We start from the raw sequence: 18,090 nt of genomic DNA on the forward strand, positions 1-18,090 counted from the left end.
GCAACCTCCCTTTAGTGATTACCTTGAGCAAAGGCAGTAGAACGCAAAGGTTAAAGAAAAAGACCCAAATATGGAATCAGACTTGTTCTTTCCTATTACAATTTCGTTCCATCAAAAGAAACTTGACAAAAAGTATATGATGGGAAACAAGCTAGAAAAGTAAATCAAACTTTCTTTGACCTTTCATAAAACACTGTGGATCTACAACTGTAAATCAGTATATAGTTCTAAATTCCAAAGACTTCAATAATATAAAGGAATTGGATAGGTTTCAAAGAAAGCACTAAATGGGTTAAGAAGACAGTGGCTTCTGCTATCATATTCCATCCTAAGAGTCAGTTTCAAATGTAAATCAACTCTAAAGAGTAGATAATTCAGAAGTTTATTTTAAAGTGATGGTCATTTGAACACAATGTCAAAGTCAAAGAACAGGAATTGTGTGATCAAAAGATTTGAGAGGTATGCTAGGGCCAGAGGTTAGTGAAGCATGGGGCACCTGGTGTAAAGATTAAGTTAAAATACAGCTTGGTGAAGTCTATTATCTGTTAGCTACAGAAGATGGATCTTGGCCCCTAATCTCACAGAAATGGAATAATGTCTGATAGTGGGGATTTGTAAGCAGCCCCTAAAAGCATACCTCTCAAATCTTTTGATCACACACTGCCTCACCTAACATTGTTGATTCTTTTCTTAGACTAAAGAAGTTGGAAAGAATAATAAACAAATAATGGGTGACTAGACCCTTTCCACAGCTTCCCCTTCAGTAATCCTGTGAGAAAACTATGTGAACAAGATAACATCTAGAGGAAGATCACAGGAGGCAGCAAGTCTGCACAGAATGGAAAATGATGAAGAAGCTAACCCCCTACCTTAATGATCGACTGAGATTATTTCCCCTTTTCCCTTTAAAAACTGTCATGGCCAAGCAGAATCTTCAGAGTTTTTGCTTGAACACGAGTCCGCCTACTCCCACCACAAGTTGCCAGCCTCCTGAATAAAGCAGATTTTCCTTTCCATCCAACACTTGTCGTCCAAGTATTGGCTCTTGAGCAGTGAGCAGCCAAACCTAAGTTTGGTAACATTCATTGTGGTGGCGTGGAAAATTGGGAAATAGATAGAAGGCAGAAAAACATCTCTATAGATTCATGCAAACAAATATAAGTAAAGAAATTAAAGATGTGAACCATCTTTACCAAATTTTTATTTATAATTGACACATATTTTGACTACATCCAATAACCACAGGGTATGTATTTCCTTAAGTTTTACAAAGAATATCTACAAAATAAACCATACTTTATGGCCATAAAACAAGTTGCACAAAACTTCACAGGAATAAAATCTCACAGAATATATTCTCTGACAACAATCCAATTAAATTACAATCAATAAGACTGAGAAAATAGCCAAGTTTTTGGAAGCGAAGTAATACACTTGTAAATAAACCATGGCTTATGAAAGAATAAATCAGATGAGAAATTAGAAAATATTTTAAAGAAATATTAAAACAGATTTTCAAAATTTGTGACATGAAACCAAAACTGTTCCTAGAGAGAAATTTATAGGTTTAAATGCTTAAATTATAAAAGGAGAAATATATAAAAATCAGAGATCTGAAAGCTTAAGTTAAGAATCAGGAAAAATAGGTAGCTAGTGGGAAGCAGCCGCATAGCACAGGGAGAGCAGCTCGGTGCTTTGTGACCACCTAGAGGGGTGGGATAGCGAGGGTGGGAGGGAGACACAAGAGGGAGGGATATGGAGATACATGTATACATATAGCTGATTCACTTTGTCATACAGTAGAAAATAACACAACATTGTAAAGCAATTATACTCCAATAAAGATGTTTTAAAAAATTAAAAATAAATTAAAAAAAGAATCAGGAAAAAGTGAATTTAACTAAAAAAAAGTAGAAGAACTGAAACAGAAAAAGTAAGAGAGGAAATTAATACAATTGAAAATCAATGTATATTAAAGACAATCAACAGAGCCAGAAGATTTTCCTTTTCTTTTTCAGATAAACTTGCAAGACTGATAAGGAAGAAAAACAGAAAAAATCCAAATTACAAATTATTAACATCTGGAATGAAAAAGATGCCATTCTTACAGATCCTATAGGCATTAAAAAGATACTAAGAGAATATTATAAAGAATTTTGTGGGGTTTCCCTGGTGGCGCAGTGGTTAAGAATCCACCTGCCAACACAAGGGACACAGGTTCATGCCCTGGTCCGGGAAGATCCCACATGCCGCGGAGCAACTGAGCCTGTGGGCCACAGCTACTGAGCCCGTGGGCCACAACTACTGAAGCCTGTGCTCCTAGAGCCCATGCCCCACAGCAAGAGAAGCCACCACAATGAGAAGCCCACGCACCACAGTGAAGAGTAGCTCCCACTCACCGCAACTAGAGAAAGCCCACATGCAGCAATGAAGACCCAACACAGCCAAAAATAAATAAATAAATAAATAAAAGAAAAAGAAAAAAAACTTAAAAAAAGGAATTTTGTGGCAGCAGATTTGATATTTTAGATGAAATTTATTGAAAGACAACAAATTTCATGATCTATTTCTGCATTAACAAATCATTCTCAAACTTAGTGGTTTAAAACTACAGCTATTTGATGATTTTTCACAGTTCTGAGAGTTGGTTGAGCTTAGTGGGTGGTTTTCATGGAGGGTCTCTCACAAGGCTGCAGTCAGGCAGTAGCTGGGGCTGGGGTCCTCTGGAGTCTCATCTGGGACACTGAGACACTCTCTCCCTCTGCATGAAGTTCCAGTGCCTCTAATGTGGCCTATGTGGTCCCATCAGATGTGAAGACAAACTTCTTTCCTGATAGCTCAGGACTCCCAAGAGAGGAAAGTAAAAGCTGCAAGACTTTTTTAGACTTAGCCTCAGAAATTGTGTGGTATAACTTCCACAACATTCTAATGCTCTGAGTACATGTCCAGTGCTGATTTAAGGGAAGGGAAAATACAATCTACCTCTCCATGAGATGAATGGCAAATAATTTGCACCCATCTTTTTTTTTTTTTTAACATCTTTATTGTATTATAATTGCTTTACAATGGTGTATTAGTTTCTGCTTTATAACAAAGTGAATCAGCTATACATATACAAATATACCCATATCTCCTCCCTCTTGTGTCTCCCTCCCACCTTCCCTATCCCACCCCTCTAGGTGGTCACAAAGCACGGAGCTGATCTCCCTGTGCTATGCGGCTGCTTCCCACTAGCTATCTATTTTACATTTGGTAGTGTATATAAGTCCATGCCACTCTCTCACTTCGTCCTAGCTTACCCTTCCCCCTACCTGTGTCCTCAAGTCCATTCTCTACGTCTGCGTCTTTATTCCTGTCGTGCCCCTAGGTTCTTCAGAACCATTTTTTTTTTTTTTTTTTTTAGATTCCGTATATATGTGTTAGCACACAGTATTCGTTTTTCTCCTTCTGGCTTACTTCACTCTGTATGACAGACTCTAGGTCCATCCACCTCACTACAAATAACTCAATTTCGTTTCTTTTTATGGCTGAGTAATATTCTATTGTATATATGTGCCACATCTTCTTTATCCATTCATCTGTCGATGGACACTTAGGTTGCTTCTGTGTCCTGGCTATTGTAAATAGAGCTGCAATGAACATTGAAGTTGCACCCATCTTTAATCTACTCCACAAATTTACCAAACCTGACTCAAAAATAGACAATCTGTACAGTCTTACAGGTGATAAGGCAATTGCATCTATTACTAAAACCATCCCTTAAAGAAAATTCCAGGCCCAGTTTGCCGCAATGTTGAATTCTACTAAATATTTTCAATCCATCTGCAATTGGTTTTTATTGAAATTTGTGTAGGTGTCACAGTATATTTTCTCAAATGGACACTTAAATGACTTAGTAGGGTTTTTTCCACTCATTGCTTTGCAGTGCCACCATAAACCAGAGCACTGTCTTTGGGAAAATATTTATTTCTAAAATTTCTCTTTTGTTGTCTAGTTTGTCTGCACTTGAGTCAACATCACACTATGTTCATTAATATGCCACAATATGTTAACTAGTATAGCTAATACCACACAATGTTAATTAACGTTAACATTTTATTATAATTAGCATTTTATTACCTTGGACTCAAGTTCTTCCAGTTTGTTCTTATTTTTCAAAATTTCCTTGGTTAATCTAACACTTTAGTAGTTACATATGAATTTCAAATTCAGCTTGACAATCCTCCCCACACCGACCATACACACAAAAGAAAACAGAAGAAACAGGAATCAAACAAAACAAGCAAGCAAGAAAACAAAGGAAATGTTATGTGTGTAAGCTTATGTCTTAAAACTGGTATTTAGATTGGTTTAAATTATTTGATTTTTTGGCTGATAATGTGTAGCATTAAGGGAGTGGTCCCCAGAATGTAGAATCAGACAGGAAGTATTATAGTTGAGTGATTTATATATTTATCATTCTTCTTTTTTCACTTTTGGATGTTTGGGAGTTCTACACTATCATTATTATTATTGTTTGACTATGACTCTAGAAATGACAGCATACAAACTTTAGTCCAATATGAACCAATATTTTTATCCAACTCCTGAGTAACACAAGGATCTTGGAACAATTTAACAGCTTATACTCTTTCTCAATTTATATATTATTGTTTTGGCTATTTAAGTTTTAAACTCCACAGGATAACATCAGTATTGCTTTATAATTGATATATTTTAGAATGACCCACGTATTTACTGTTCCCTTCATTCTTCATTTCTTATTTCATCCCAGACTTTCTATCTGGGGTTACTTTCCTTCTGCTTGAAATATATACATCTTTCAAATTTTCTACATTAAATCTGTTGGTGGTAAAGACCAGCAGTTAGTCTAATCTTCTCTCTTTGAAGACAATCTGTATTTTCCCCCCTCTGACTGCTTTAACATATGCTCTGTCTTAGTTATACTCTGGTTTTATTAGAGTATCTAGGCGTTTTCCTTTTTATTTATACCGCTTCTGATATTTTGAACTTTAAATATGTGAATTGGTGTTTCATTAGTTCTGGAAGCTATTTTTAGAAGAGGTAACCAGCATCATCAATATTCAGGAAACATTTTTCAACCGCTTCAGTCCCTGATACTAGTTAGAGTCTGGCTGGCTGACTGTGGCATAGATTCAATTATTTTCTAGAGGAACATTTGATTTATTACCAGGTGGTGATTACCACGGTTACCACAGTGGAATGCTGCACCTTCTTTCTAACAGCTATTGTATACAACTGTAGGATATCTATATAGCAGGCTCTTCATGCCACTGGGATGTCTCATGCCATTGATTGGGGGGTGGTGCTGTAAATGATTCATGGTAACAAAACGGCCTTGGAGTTTAATGTCTGTTTCTTTTCATGTTGACCACATGTACCACTGTAAAAAGACCAGAACATTGTGACCCAGTTACTTTTGGGTAGTTTTGTAACATAAACAGTATCAAAGTATATGATCTTCAAAGCTCCATGTTTGAGGTTGGATAATGAATTGAAGATGATGCTTAAACATCAATTCTCAACTTCAGACTTTCCATAGGAGCTGAAATCTAGGAATGCTTCTTGAGGGACTTATACAAAAAGCTTATTATACTACAGAACCCTTCATTACTATCCTACTGTTAATCTCAGAGATCACAGTTTTGTGAGTTTGGAGATAATATTCAGACACAGTTAGGGGTAATGTGTAATATAGCTATCGAGGATATTTTCATCTTTCTGATCAGGGTAAATGGCGTGCTGTTGTTTATTCTCTGGTGAATCTGTGCAGAAACCACTAGAAAGCATTCAATGACAGCAACCTCTTTTCTAGTGGAACTCTGCCAAAGGTTACAAGGGCGCCAAGATGTTTGACGTTTAGCATTAAAAGAACATTTTCATTGAACTTTTTGGAGACTGTATCAGACTGCAAGACTGGAAAGTTTCCGAGTTTCTACCTTGGTATAAATTTCAAACCTTGAGGTCTATCCAATAAAGAGAGGACTATTATATTAATTTGTGCCCTGTGAGATAAACCTGAATTGTCAAGGTTTCCTGATTTTATTTTGGGGCAAATTTGTACAGTCACAATTTCTAAAACTTCTTGGTTAGGAAAGCTGTGGAGAATTTGATTACATCTCTTCACTTTCCCAAGGCGTTTTATATTTAGACTTCACAGGTGATGCTATAACAGTGATTTGCCAGAAGTGTGCCACAAGTTTTCCCAACATTTCATGCCTTACTTGAACATTGTTGAAACTACCAAGAAATTTACAACATACTTAACAGTGTGACTCTATTCCATGTAGTGCCTTTATCTTTAGTAGAGAGGGCAACTAGAGGTACCCTTAGAAGCCTATCTAGGTATACATTCCAGTGGGTTGTCCATATGTGAGCATAACAAGGAGTTTGTTTTGGATGGCCTGAAAACACATGACTGTAAAACTCTAGGTGAAAGGATCATGGTCAGACTAGAGATATTGCAATTAATAATAGCAGTAACACTGAAGGAAGTGCTGACAGTTAAAAGAGGTTAGTGTTTAACTCCTGTTCTGGAAGGAAATAAACCAACTGCTATGTATTTTCCCCAGATGGCTGAATCAATTCCTATAGGACTGATTCTTGTTATGCTTTTGTGTTTTTCATAGCTTAGGACTTGTAAAAGCAATAAGTATTCCTCACTTTTGGAGAAACTTAAAATTTCTAATAGTCATTATGTTTCTTCTGCTTTGGTTATTAGAAAGCGATTTTCGTGTGGTTAATAATGTAGCCATGGTTTAGATAATGTTTTATTAACTTGTCTTTTCTTTCTTATTTAACAACTGACTAGGCTCCTCTGAAAGGTTTTTCTTTAAGGTCAGACCCCAAATTCTGAACTATAGAGACTGATAGAGTACCTTCTGCACCCAGATCATCTTTAGCATCTCTAGATGGATGTTTAATAATACCAATTTTTGCACATTTATTTTGCTTGTGGAATAGACATATGACTAAATTATGGATGCTAACAATTAGTAAGGGCTGTATGCTTCAACATTTGCAAAATGCTCTACAATACTGAAAGAACTGATTTGTTTGATAGGCACACCATGTAGGAAGAGATGTCAAGACAAAGGGAGTAGCTCTTTCTCCCACGTAGGGAGAATAATTACTACTAAGTTTACTTTTCGAGGGTAGAAATAGAAACTTATTTATCTATGGGATGAACTATTAGCAAAGGAACTGCTAAAAGATATCATTTATTTTGAATGAAATAGACAACATTACAGACACACACCTGGAACTACTGAGCGGTTGCTAGTGAAAAACCAAACTGGAATTTGGAAAAACATTCTGGCCAGTATTGTACTGGATAAAGAGATACTTTGCCACAGCATAATTAACACAAGGTCTAAATCAAAGAGAAAGAAAACTAATACTCTTCCTACAAACAATATTAATGGAAGGGCCTATGAGATTTGTAGTTGTCTCTCTGCGACTAGTCAATGGCCAACATCCTGATTATTTAAGAAAAAGTGCTGTGTTGAAGTATTATAAAACAAATGTAAATTGAGTTAAAGAACATCATTGGGAAGTTGAAGAAGCCCTGTCAACTGACTTAGTTAGCACCATGGTGTAAAGACTGGCTCCATCCAAAGTTCCTAATGGAAGACATCCCTGAGATCTCACTGGAAGTAGATTTACCAAGCCTGCTGAGGGCTAATGTGGTCTGTAAATGGCAGTTGTCTGCCCAGGTTACATGTATTTCATGGTAAGAAGAAATTGGATATGTTTATCCATTTCTTATTAATATTTTTTCCTTAGATAAGGTACCACTGAGTTCCTTCTCCCTAAGTTCCAGATTAGTGGTGGTATCTTTGTGAAGCTACAAAAAATATTCTGAGACTACTTGGACAAGAGACAGATGTTCTATGCTAACTGGCTTGCTGACAACTAAAAGCCCATTTTCCCCAATTTATTGCAACCTTTACAGCTTCCTACAAGTGAGTCCTATTCTGTGACAATTGATAAGACTCAAGACATTCTGTAATGCTATAAACTTCAATCTGCCTCTTGTTCAAAAGAAAACAAAACTGTATACCTCTAATGTCACTTGCTTGTTCCCAAGAATGTTGTGATTTATTTTCCATAAAAACAAACTGCTTGTCTCATGCAACAAGAGCAGAGACTAGAACTTCTGTACTGATAACCACTTTCTTCCAGGAACCAAATTCACTGCCTTTTCATCAGAAAATAAGCCTTTATCTGACACTTCTCTTACACAGCAGGAGTTGAGCAGGATTGCTTCTCCTCTTGTTTTATGTGAAGAAGTTCAGCTTCGAGATCACCTGCAGGATTGATGGTTTGGTGACAGTTGCTGCATTGTTTCACCTGAGCTTTCTTTATACTAAATTGGCACCAAAGAAAGATTGAAGAAAAACAGCACATTTTTTTACTCATAAATTTGTACAACGTAACAGAATTTAGGTCTCAGTCATTGGTGAATTCTTTTTAAAAAGAAATTTGCATGATTTGTAAGTTGCATGTCACCTTTATAAGAACAAGTTTTGACAGTGTCCTCTTTAACTATATTTCAGTATGTTCTTGATATAGCATTACTATTTTTTTAACATCTCTATTGGAGTATAATTGCTTTGCAATAGTGTGTTCGTTTCTGCTTTAAAATAAAGTGCATCGGGCTTCCCTGGTGGCGCAGTGGTTGAGAATCTGCCTGCCAATGCAGGGGACACGGGTTAGAGCCCTGGTCTGGGGAGATCCCACATGCCGCGGAGCAACTAGGCCCGTGAGCCACAACTACTGAGCCTGCGCATCTGGAGCTTGTGCTCCGCAACAAGAGAGGCCACGATAGTGAGAGGCCCGCGCACCGCGATGAAGAGTGGCCCCCACTTGCCGCAACTAGAGAAAGCCCTCACACAGAAACGAAGACCCAACACAGCCAAAAGTAAATAAATAAAAGTAACTACATAATAAATATAAAAGATTATTAAAAAAAAAAACCAACAAACCCTATAAAAAATAAAAAAATAAAAAATAAATAAAAATTAAAAAAAATAAAGTGCATCAGCTATACGTATACATATATCCCCATATCCCCCTCACTTCCATCCTCCCTATCCCATCCCTCTAGGTGGTCACAAAACACCGGGCTGATCTCCCTGTACTATGTGGCTGCTTCCCACTAGCTATCTGTTTTACATTTGGTAGTGTATATATGTCCATGCCACTCTCTCACTTCGTCCCAGCTTACCCTTCCCCCTGCCTGTGTCCTCAAGTCCACTCTCTACGTCTGCATCTTAATTCCTGTCCTGACACTAGATTCTTCCAAACCATTTTTTTTTTTTTTTTAGATTCCGTATATATGTGTTAGCATACAGTATTCGTTATTCTCCTTCTGACTTACTTCACTCTGTATGACAGACTCTAGGTCCATCCACCTCACTACAAATAACTCAATTTCGTTTCTTTTTAGGGCTGAGTAATATTCCATTGTATATATGTGCCATATCCTCTTTATCCATCCATCTGTCAGTGGACACTTAGGTTGCTTCCATGGGCTGGCTATTGTAAATAGACCTACAATGAACTTTGTGGTACATGACTCTTTTTGAATTATTGTTTTCTCAGGGTGTATGCCCAATAATGGGATTGCTGAGTCATATGGTAGTTCTATTTTTAGTTTTTTAAGGAACCGCCATACTATTCTCCATAGTGGCTGTATCAATTTACATTCCCACCAACAGGGCAAGAGGGTTCCCTTTTCTCCACACCCTCTCCAGCATTTATTGTTTGTACATTTATTGATGATGGTCATTCTGACCAGTGTGAGGTGATACCTCATTGTAGTTTTGATTTGCATTTCTCTAATGATTAGTGATGTTGAGCATCCTTTTATGTGTTTGTTGGCAATCTGCATATCTTCTTTGGAGAAATGTCTATTTAGGTCTTGTGCCCATTTTTGGATTAGGTTGTTTGTTTTTTTGATATTGAGCTGCATGAGCTGCTTGTATATTTTAGAGATTAACCCTTTGTCAGTTGCTTCATCTGCAAATATTTTCTCCCATTCTGAGGGCTGTCTTTTCATCTTGTTTATGGTTCCCTTAGGTGTGCAACAGCTTTTAAGTTTCATTAGATCCCATTTGTTTATTTTTGTTTTTATTTCCATTTCTCTAGGACGTGGGTCAAAAGGGATCTTGCTGTGATTTATGTCATAGAGTGTTCTGCCTATATTTTCCTCTAAGAGTTTTATAGTGTCTGGCCTTACATTTAGGTCTCTAATCCATGTTGAGTTTATTTTTTGTGTGTGGTGTTAGGGAGTGTTCTAATTTCATTCTTCTACATGTAGCTGTCCGGTTTTCCCAGCACCAGTTATTGAAGAGGCTGTCTTTTCTCCATTGTATATTCTTGCCTCCTTTATCAAAGATAAGGTGACCATAGGTGCGTGAGTTTATCTCTGGGCTTTCTATCCTGTTCCATTGATCTATATTTCTGTTTTTGTACCAGGACCATACTGTCTTGATTACTGTAGCTTTGTAATATAGTCTGAAGTCTGGGAGCCTGATTCCTCCAGCTCTGTTTTTCTTTCTTAAGATTGCTTTGGCTATTCGGGGTCTTTTGTGTTTCCATACAAATTGTGAAATTTTTTGTTCTAGTTCTGTGAAAAATGCCATTGGTAGTTTGATAGGGATTGAATTGAATCTGTACATTGTTTTGGGTAGTAGAGTCATTTTCACAGTGTTGATTCTTCCAATCCAAGAACATGGTATATCTCTCCATCTCTTTGTATCATCTTTAATTTCTTTAATCAGTGTCTTATAGTTTTCTGCATACAGGTCTTTTGTCTCCTTAGGTATGTTTGTTCCTAGGTATTTTAATTCTTTTTGATGCAATGGTAAAAGGGAGTGTTTCCTTAATTTCTCTTTCAGATTTTTCATCATTAGTGTATAGGAATGCAAGAGATTTCTGTGCATTAACTTCATATCCTGCTACTTTACCAAATTCATTGATTAGCTCTAGTAGTTTTCTGGTGGGATCTTTAGGATTCTCTATGTATAGTATCATGTCATCTGCAAACAGTGACAGCTTTACTTCTTCTTTTCCAATTTGGATTCCTTTTATTTCTTTTTCTTCTCTGATTGCTGTGCCTAAAGCTTCCAAAATTATTTTGAATAATAGTGGTTAGAGTGGACAACCTTGTCTTGTTCCTGATCTTAGATGAAATGGTTTCAGTTTTTCACCATTGAGAACGATGTTGGCTGTGGGTTGGTCATATATGGCCTTTATTATGTTGAGGTAAGTTCACTCTGTGCCTACTTTCTGGAGAGTTTTTATCATAAATGGGTGTTGAATTTTGTCAAAAGTTTTTTCTGCATCTATTGAGATGATCATATGGCTTTTCTTCTTCAATTGGTTAATATGGTTTATCACATTGATTGATTTGCATATATTGAAGAATTCTTGCATTCATGGGATAAAGCCCACTTGATCATGGTGTATGATCCTTTTAATGTGCTGCTGGATTCTGTTTGCTAGTATTCTGTTGAGGATTTTCGCATCTTTGTTCATCAGTGATATTGGCCCGTAGTTTTCTTTCTTTGTGACATCTTTGTCTAGTTTTGTTATCAAGGTGATGGTGGCCTTGTAGAATGAGTTTGGAAGTGTTCCTCCCTCTGCTATATTTTGGAAGAGTTTGAGAAGGATAGGTGTTAGCTCCTCTCTAAATGTTTGATAGGATTTGCCTGTGAAGCCATCTGGTCCTGGGCTTTTGTTTGTTGGAAGATTTTAAATCATAGTTTCAATTTCAGTGCTGTGGTTGTTCTGTTTTATTTTCTATTTCTTCCTGGTTCAGTCTTGGAAGGCCATGCTTTTCTAAGAATTTGTTCATTTCTTCCAGGTTGTCCATTTTATTGGCATATAGTTGCTTGTAGTAATCTCTCATGATCCTTTGTATTTCTGCCGTGTTTGTTGTTACTTCTCCTTTTTCATTTCAAATTCTATTGATTTGAGGCTTCTCCCTTTTTCTCTTGATCAGTCTGACTAATGGTTTATCAATTTTGTTTATTTTCTCAAAGAACCAGCTTTCAGTTTTATTGATCTTTGCTATTGTTTCCTTCATTTCTTTTTCATTTATTTCTGATCTGATCTTTATGATTTCTTTCCTTCTGCTAACTGGGTTTTTTTTTTGTTATTGTTGTTCTTCTTTCTTTAATTGCTATAAGTGTAAGGTTAGGTTGCTTATTTGAGATTTTTCTTGTTTCTTGAGGTAGGATTGTATTGCTATAAACTTCCCTCTTAGAACTGCCTTTGCTGCATCCCATAGGTTTTGGGTCTTCGTGTTTTCATTGTCATTTGTTTCTAGGTATTTTTTGATTTGCTCATTGATTTCTTCAGTGATCTCTTGTTTATTTAGTAGTGTATTGTTTAGCCTCCATGTGTTTGTAGTTTCTGCAGATATTTTCCTGTAATTGATATCTAGTCTCATAGTGTTGTGGTCAGAAAAGATACTTAGACGATTTCATTTTTCTTAAATTTACCAAGGCTTGATTTGTGACCCAAGATATGATCTATCCTGGAGAATGTTCCATGAGCACTTGAGAAAAAAGTGTATTCTGTTGTTTTTGGATGGAATGTCCTATAAATATCAATTTAGTCCACCTTGTTTAATGTGTCATTTAAAGCTTGTGTTTCCTTATTTATTTTCATTTTGGTTGATCAGTCCATTGGTGAAAGTGGGGTGTTAAAGTCCCCCACTATGATTGTGTTACTGGTGATTTACCCTTTTATGGCTGTTAGCATTTACCTTATGGATTGCAGTGCTCCTATGTTGGGTGCATAAATATTTACAATTGTTATATTTTCTTCTTGGATTGATCCCTTGATCATTATGTATTGTCCTTCTTGGACTCTTGTAATAGTCTTTATTTTAAAGACTGTTTTGTCTGATATGGGAATTGCTACTCCAGCTTTCTTTTGATTTCCATTTGTATGGAATATCTTTTTCCATCCCCTCACTTTCAGTCTCTATGTGTCCCTAGGTCTGAAGTGGGTCTCTTGTAGACAGCATATATATGGGTCTTGTTTTTGTATCCATTCAGCCAGTCTATGTCTTTTGGTTGGACCATTTAATCCATTTACATTTAAGGTAATTATCAATATGTATGTTCCTATTACCATTTTCTTAATTGTTTTGGGTTTGTTATTGTAGATCTTTTCCTTCTCTTGTGTTTCCTGCCTAGAGAAGTTCCTTTAGCATTTGTTATAAAACTGGTTTGATGGCGTTGAATTCTCTTAGATTTTGCTTGTCTGTAAAGTTTTTAATTTCTCCTTCGAACCTGAATGAGATCCTTGCTGGGTAGAGTAATCTTGGTTGTAGGTATTTCCTTTTCATCACTTAAATATGGACTGCCACTCCCTTCTGACTTGCAGAGTTTCTGCTGAAAGATCAGCTATTAACCTTATGGGGATTCCCTTGTATGTTATTTGTTGTTGTTCCCTTGCTGCTTTTAATATTTTTCCTTTGTATTTAATTTTTGATAATTTGATTAATATGTGTCTTGGTGTGTTTCTCCTTGGATTTATCCTATATGGGACTCTCTGCACTTCCTGGACTTGATTGACTATTTCCTTTCCCGTATTAGGGAAGTTTTCAACTATAATCTCTTAAAATATTTTCTCAGTCCCTTTCTTTTTCTCTTCTTCTTCTGGGACCCCTATAATTCAATTGTTGGTGCCTTTAATGTTGTCCCAGAAGTCTCTGAGACTGTCCTCACTTCTTTTCATTCTTTTTTCTTTATTCTGCCGTGTGGTTGTTATTTCCACTATTTTATCTTCCAGGTCCCTTATCCGTTCTTCTGCCTCAGTTATTCTGCTATTGATTCCTTCTAGAGAATTTTTTATTTCATTTATTGTGCTGTGCATCATTGTTTGTTTGCTCTTTAGTTCTTCTAGGTCTTGTTAAACGTTTCTTGTATTTTCTCCATTCTGTTTCCACGATGTTGGATCATCTTTATTATCATTACTCTGAATTCTTTTTCAAGTAGACTGCCTATTTCCTCTTCATTTGTTTAGTCTGGTGGGTTTTTACCTTGTTATTTCATCTGCTGCATATTTCTCTGTCTTCTCATTTTGTTAAACTTACTGTGTTTGGGGCTCCTTTTCTCAGTCTGCAGGTTCATAGTTCCCGTTGTTTTTGGTGTCTGCCTCCAGTGGGTGAGGTTGGTTTAGTGGCTTGTGTAGGCTTCCTGGTAGAGGAGACTGGTGCCTGTGATCTGGTTTGTGGAGCTGGATCTTGTCTTTCTGGTGGGCAGGGCCATGTCTTGTGGTGTGTTTTGGGGTGTCTGTGACCTTTTTATGATTTTAGGCAGCGTCTGTGCTAATGGGTGGGGTTGTGTTCCTGTCTTGCTCGTTGTTTGGCATAGGGTGTCCAGCACTGTAACTTGCTGGTTGTTGAGTGGAGCTCGGTCTTAACATTGAGATGGAGATATCTGGGAGAGCTTTTCCTGTTTGATATTATGTGGATTTGGGAGGTCTCTGGTGGACCAATGTCCTGAACTCGGCTCTCTCTCCTCAGAGGCACAGGCCTGACATATGGCCAGAGCACCAAGACTGTGTCAGCCACATGGCTTAGAAGAAAAGGGAGAAAAAATGAAAGAAAGAAAGATGAAAGAAAAAAATAAAATAAAGTTATTAAAGTTAAAAAAGTATTAAATATAAGAAAAAGAAAGAAGGATGAGAGTAACCAAACCAGAAAAAAAATCCACCAATGATATCAAGCACTAAAAACTATACTAAAAAAAAAAAAAAAAAAAAAGGACAGAAAGAATCAGGACAAATGATAGAAGCAAAGCTATACAGACAAAATCACACAAAGAAGCATACACATACACACTGACAAAAAGAGAAAAAGGAAAAAAATCATATATCTATATATATATTAAAAAAGGAAGAGAGAAACCAAATCAATAAACAAATCTACCAATGAATAAAATCTCTAAATACTAAACTAAGATAAACATAAAACCAGAAACAAATTAGATCCCGAAAGCAAACCCCAAGTCTACAGTTGCTCACAAAGTCCACTGCCTCAGTTTTGGAATGATTCGTTGTCTATTCAGGTATTCCACAGATGCAGGTACATCAAGTTGCTGATGGAGCTTTAATCCGCTGCTTCTGAGGCTGCTGGGAGAGATTTCCCTTTCTCTTCTTTGCTCCCACAGCTCCCGGGGTTCAGCTTCGGATTTGGCCCTGCCTCTGCATGTAGGTCACCTGAGGGCGTCTGTTCTTCGCTCACACAGGACGGGGTTAAAGGAGCAGCTGATTCAGGAGCTCTGGCTCACTCAGGCTGCGGGGAGGGAGGGGTACGGATGAGGGGCGAGCCTGTGGCGGCAGAGGCCGGCGTGACGTTGCACCACCCTGAGGCGCCATGTGTTCTCCCGGGGAAGTTGTCCCCGGATCACGGGACCCTGGCAGTGGCGGGCTGCACAGGCTCCCGGGAGGGGAGGTGTGGATGGTGACCTGGGCTCGCACACAGGCTTCTTGGTGGCGGCAGCAGCAGCCTTAGCGTCTCATGCCCGTCTCTGGGGTCCGTGCTGATAGCCACGGCTTGCGCCTGTCTCTGGAGCTCATTTAGGTGGTGCTCTGAATCCCCTCTCCTCACGCACCCCGAAACAAAGAGGCAAGAAAAAGTCTCTTGCCTCTTCAGCAGGTCCAGACTTTTTCCTGGACTCCCTCCCGGCTAGCTGTGGCTCACTAGCCCCTTCAGGCTGTGTTCACGCAGCCAACTCCAGTCCTCTCCCTGGGATCCGACCTCCGACCTCCGAAGCCCGAGCCTCAGCTCCCAGCCCCCGCCCGCCCCGGCGGGTGAGCAGACAAGTCTCTCAGGCTGGTGAGTGCTGGTCGGCGCCGAGCCTCTGTGCGGGAATCTCTCCGCTTTGCCCTCCGCACCCCTGTGGCTGCGTTCTCCTCCGTGGCTCCGAAGCTTCCCCCCTCCACCACCCGCAGTCTCCGCCCGTGAAGGGGCTTCCTAGTGTGTGGAAACCTTTCCTCCTTCACGGCTCCCTCCCACTGGGGCAGGTCCCGTCCCTATTCTTTTGTCTCTGTTTTTTCTTTTTTCTTTTGCCCTACCCAGGTACGTGGGGAGTTTCTTGCCTTTTGGGAAGTCTGAGGTCTTCTGCCAGCGTTCAGTAGGTGTTCTGTAAGAGTTGTTCCACATGTAGATGTATTTCTGGTGTATTTGTGGGGAGGAAGGTGATCTCCATGTCTTACTCCTCCGCCATCTTGAAGGTCTCCCTCCCAGCATTACTTTTTATTTTGCCATTCCTTTTATTCTATTATCTAAGGTGAACCTTAGCATGGATTTCCCAGATTATCACATGTCACAACTAGTTAATTGCACCACTTTCAATAGTACTGAATTATCATTGTGGTCTAGAGACATAGGTTCTTCTCAAATCCATGGACGATAGTGGCTTCAACCCAACCACTCCAAGAAATGAAACTTCCATATTAATAGAAATAAATTTTTCTAAAGGAAGTGATACTATTTCTATTCTCTTCCAAAATGTTCAAACTTGCAATTTGTTATGCTGAGAAGTCTATAATAATAATTGAGAAGAAGATTGAATATAGGAATTTGGAGGCCACTGTTATCTTCAATTGAAGGAGACTGATGTGGAGCAATAGGTGTGATTACATAAGATAAATGCAAATCTTGTCATTTCCAGAGGAGAGTAAGGATGCTGATGATGGGAATCTTTTGAAGAAACTAGAATTGTTACACAGTAGCTGTCTCAATTTATATAAAATGTTGTCATTAATTAAAAGGAGCAGTTTTACTGATACATATATCCATGAATTAAAGTGATGAGAGTAGTTTCAACCTACAGGACTCTATTCTCTACAGAAATGGATTGTGTTGTAGTATGATGCAATCTTTGAGCTTCTGTAGTTTAGAGTCACATATATCTTGACTCAGTCTGGAGTGTACTATTTTCTAGCCCTGTAACCTTGCAAAGGTTTTTAACCCCCACCTATAATTTTATTCTCTCTATTTGTAGGATTAGGAAGAGTACTAAAGTCACTGAAATGATGTGAAAATTGTATTTCAAAAAGATATATAAAAAGTTCCTTATATAATTCTGGGTACAAAGTAAAAAGCACAAAAGTTGCTCAATTAATTATTGTCATTTTTATTGCAGCATGGTGAATATTGTCACTAGAACTATTAATGCACACAAAGAATGAATGCTTATAAGAACTGGGGTGGGGTGTGAATTAATGCTGAACTTTAGGCAAACAATTGGCCTCTAAAGTCCATTCTAAATCTGACATATTACATTTATACTAATATAATGTGTAATAATTATCTAACATAGATTTATATGTTTAAAATTATATGATTATATCAAAAGATATGATTCATAGTTTTCCCATAATGTTCTATTTCCTGAACACTCTGTAATGTATTCATTAGCAAAGTCTTCTTATATCTTTTCTTAGGTTAAAGCAAGAGAAGTTGAATGATGAGGGACATATCCCCAGTAAAATGAGGAAATCCTAATGGGAAACAGCAATAGGAATTGAACTGTTTTTTATATAAAATATTACATTCTAAAGCTGAGTTATTGTGCCAAAGGCTGACTCTGAGACCTTTATCCATTTCTCAGCCCCTTGCATACTATGATTTGGGCACTTGGCTTTATTACATTGTTAGGTTAAGTGCTACAAATGTACCTTCAAGACCCTCCATTCCATGTAGGTTGCCTCCTATAAGCCCCTTTCTCTCTGCGTTTTCTGGAGGTGCCATTAAACTCAGTCATAGCATCAGGAGACAAACGTGAAAAACATTTTCACTTAGGTTAAATTATTGACTAACTTTCAATTTCCTCTGGTTTATTGGAGACATTCTTATCTGTAAGGAGGTATGGACTATACTCTCCGTACAACAGTTATAATTCTGTCACATCATCGGTTACCAGGGGTGCTGTTCTTTCAGTTGTCCGCAGAATCATAGAAGTTTTCAGTGTTGATGTACCTGAAAAATCAAAGTGCCTTGTTTTCAACTGTACAAGTTAAGTAATTCCCCCAAATCTA

The sequence above is a fragment of the Balaenoptera acutorostrata genome, chromosome 10 (assembly GCF_949987535.1).
Source record: "Balaenoptera acutorostrata chromosome 10, mBalAcu1.1, whole genome shotgun sequence".
NCBI lineage: Eukaryota > Metazoa > Chordata > Mammalia > Artiodactyla > Balaenopteridae > Balaenoptera > Balaenoptera acutorostrata.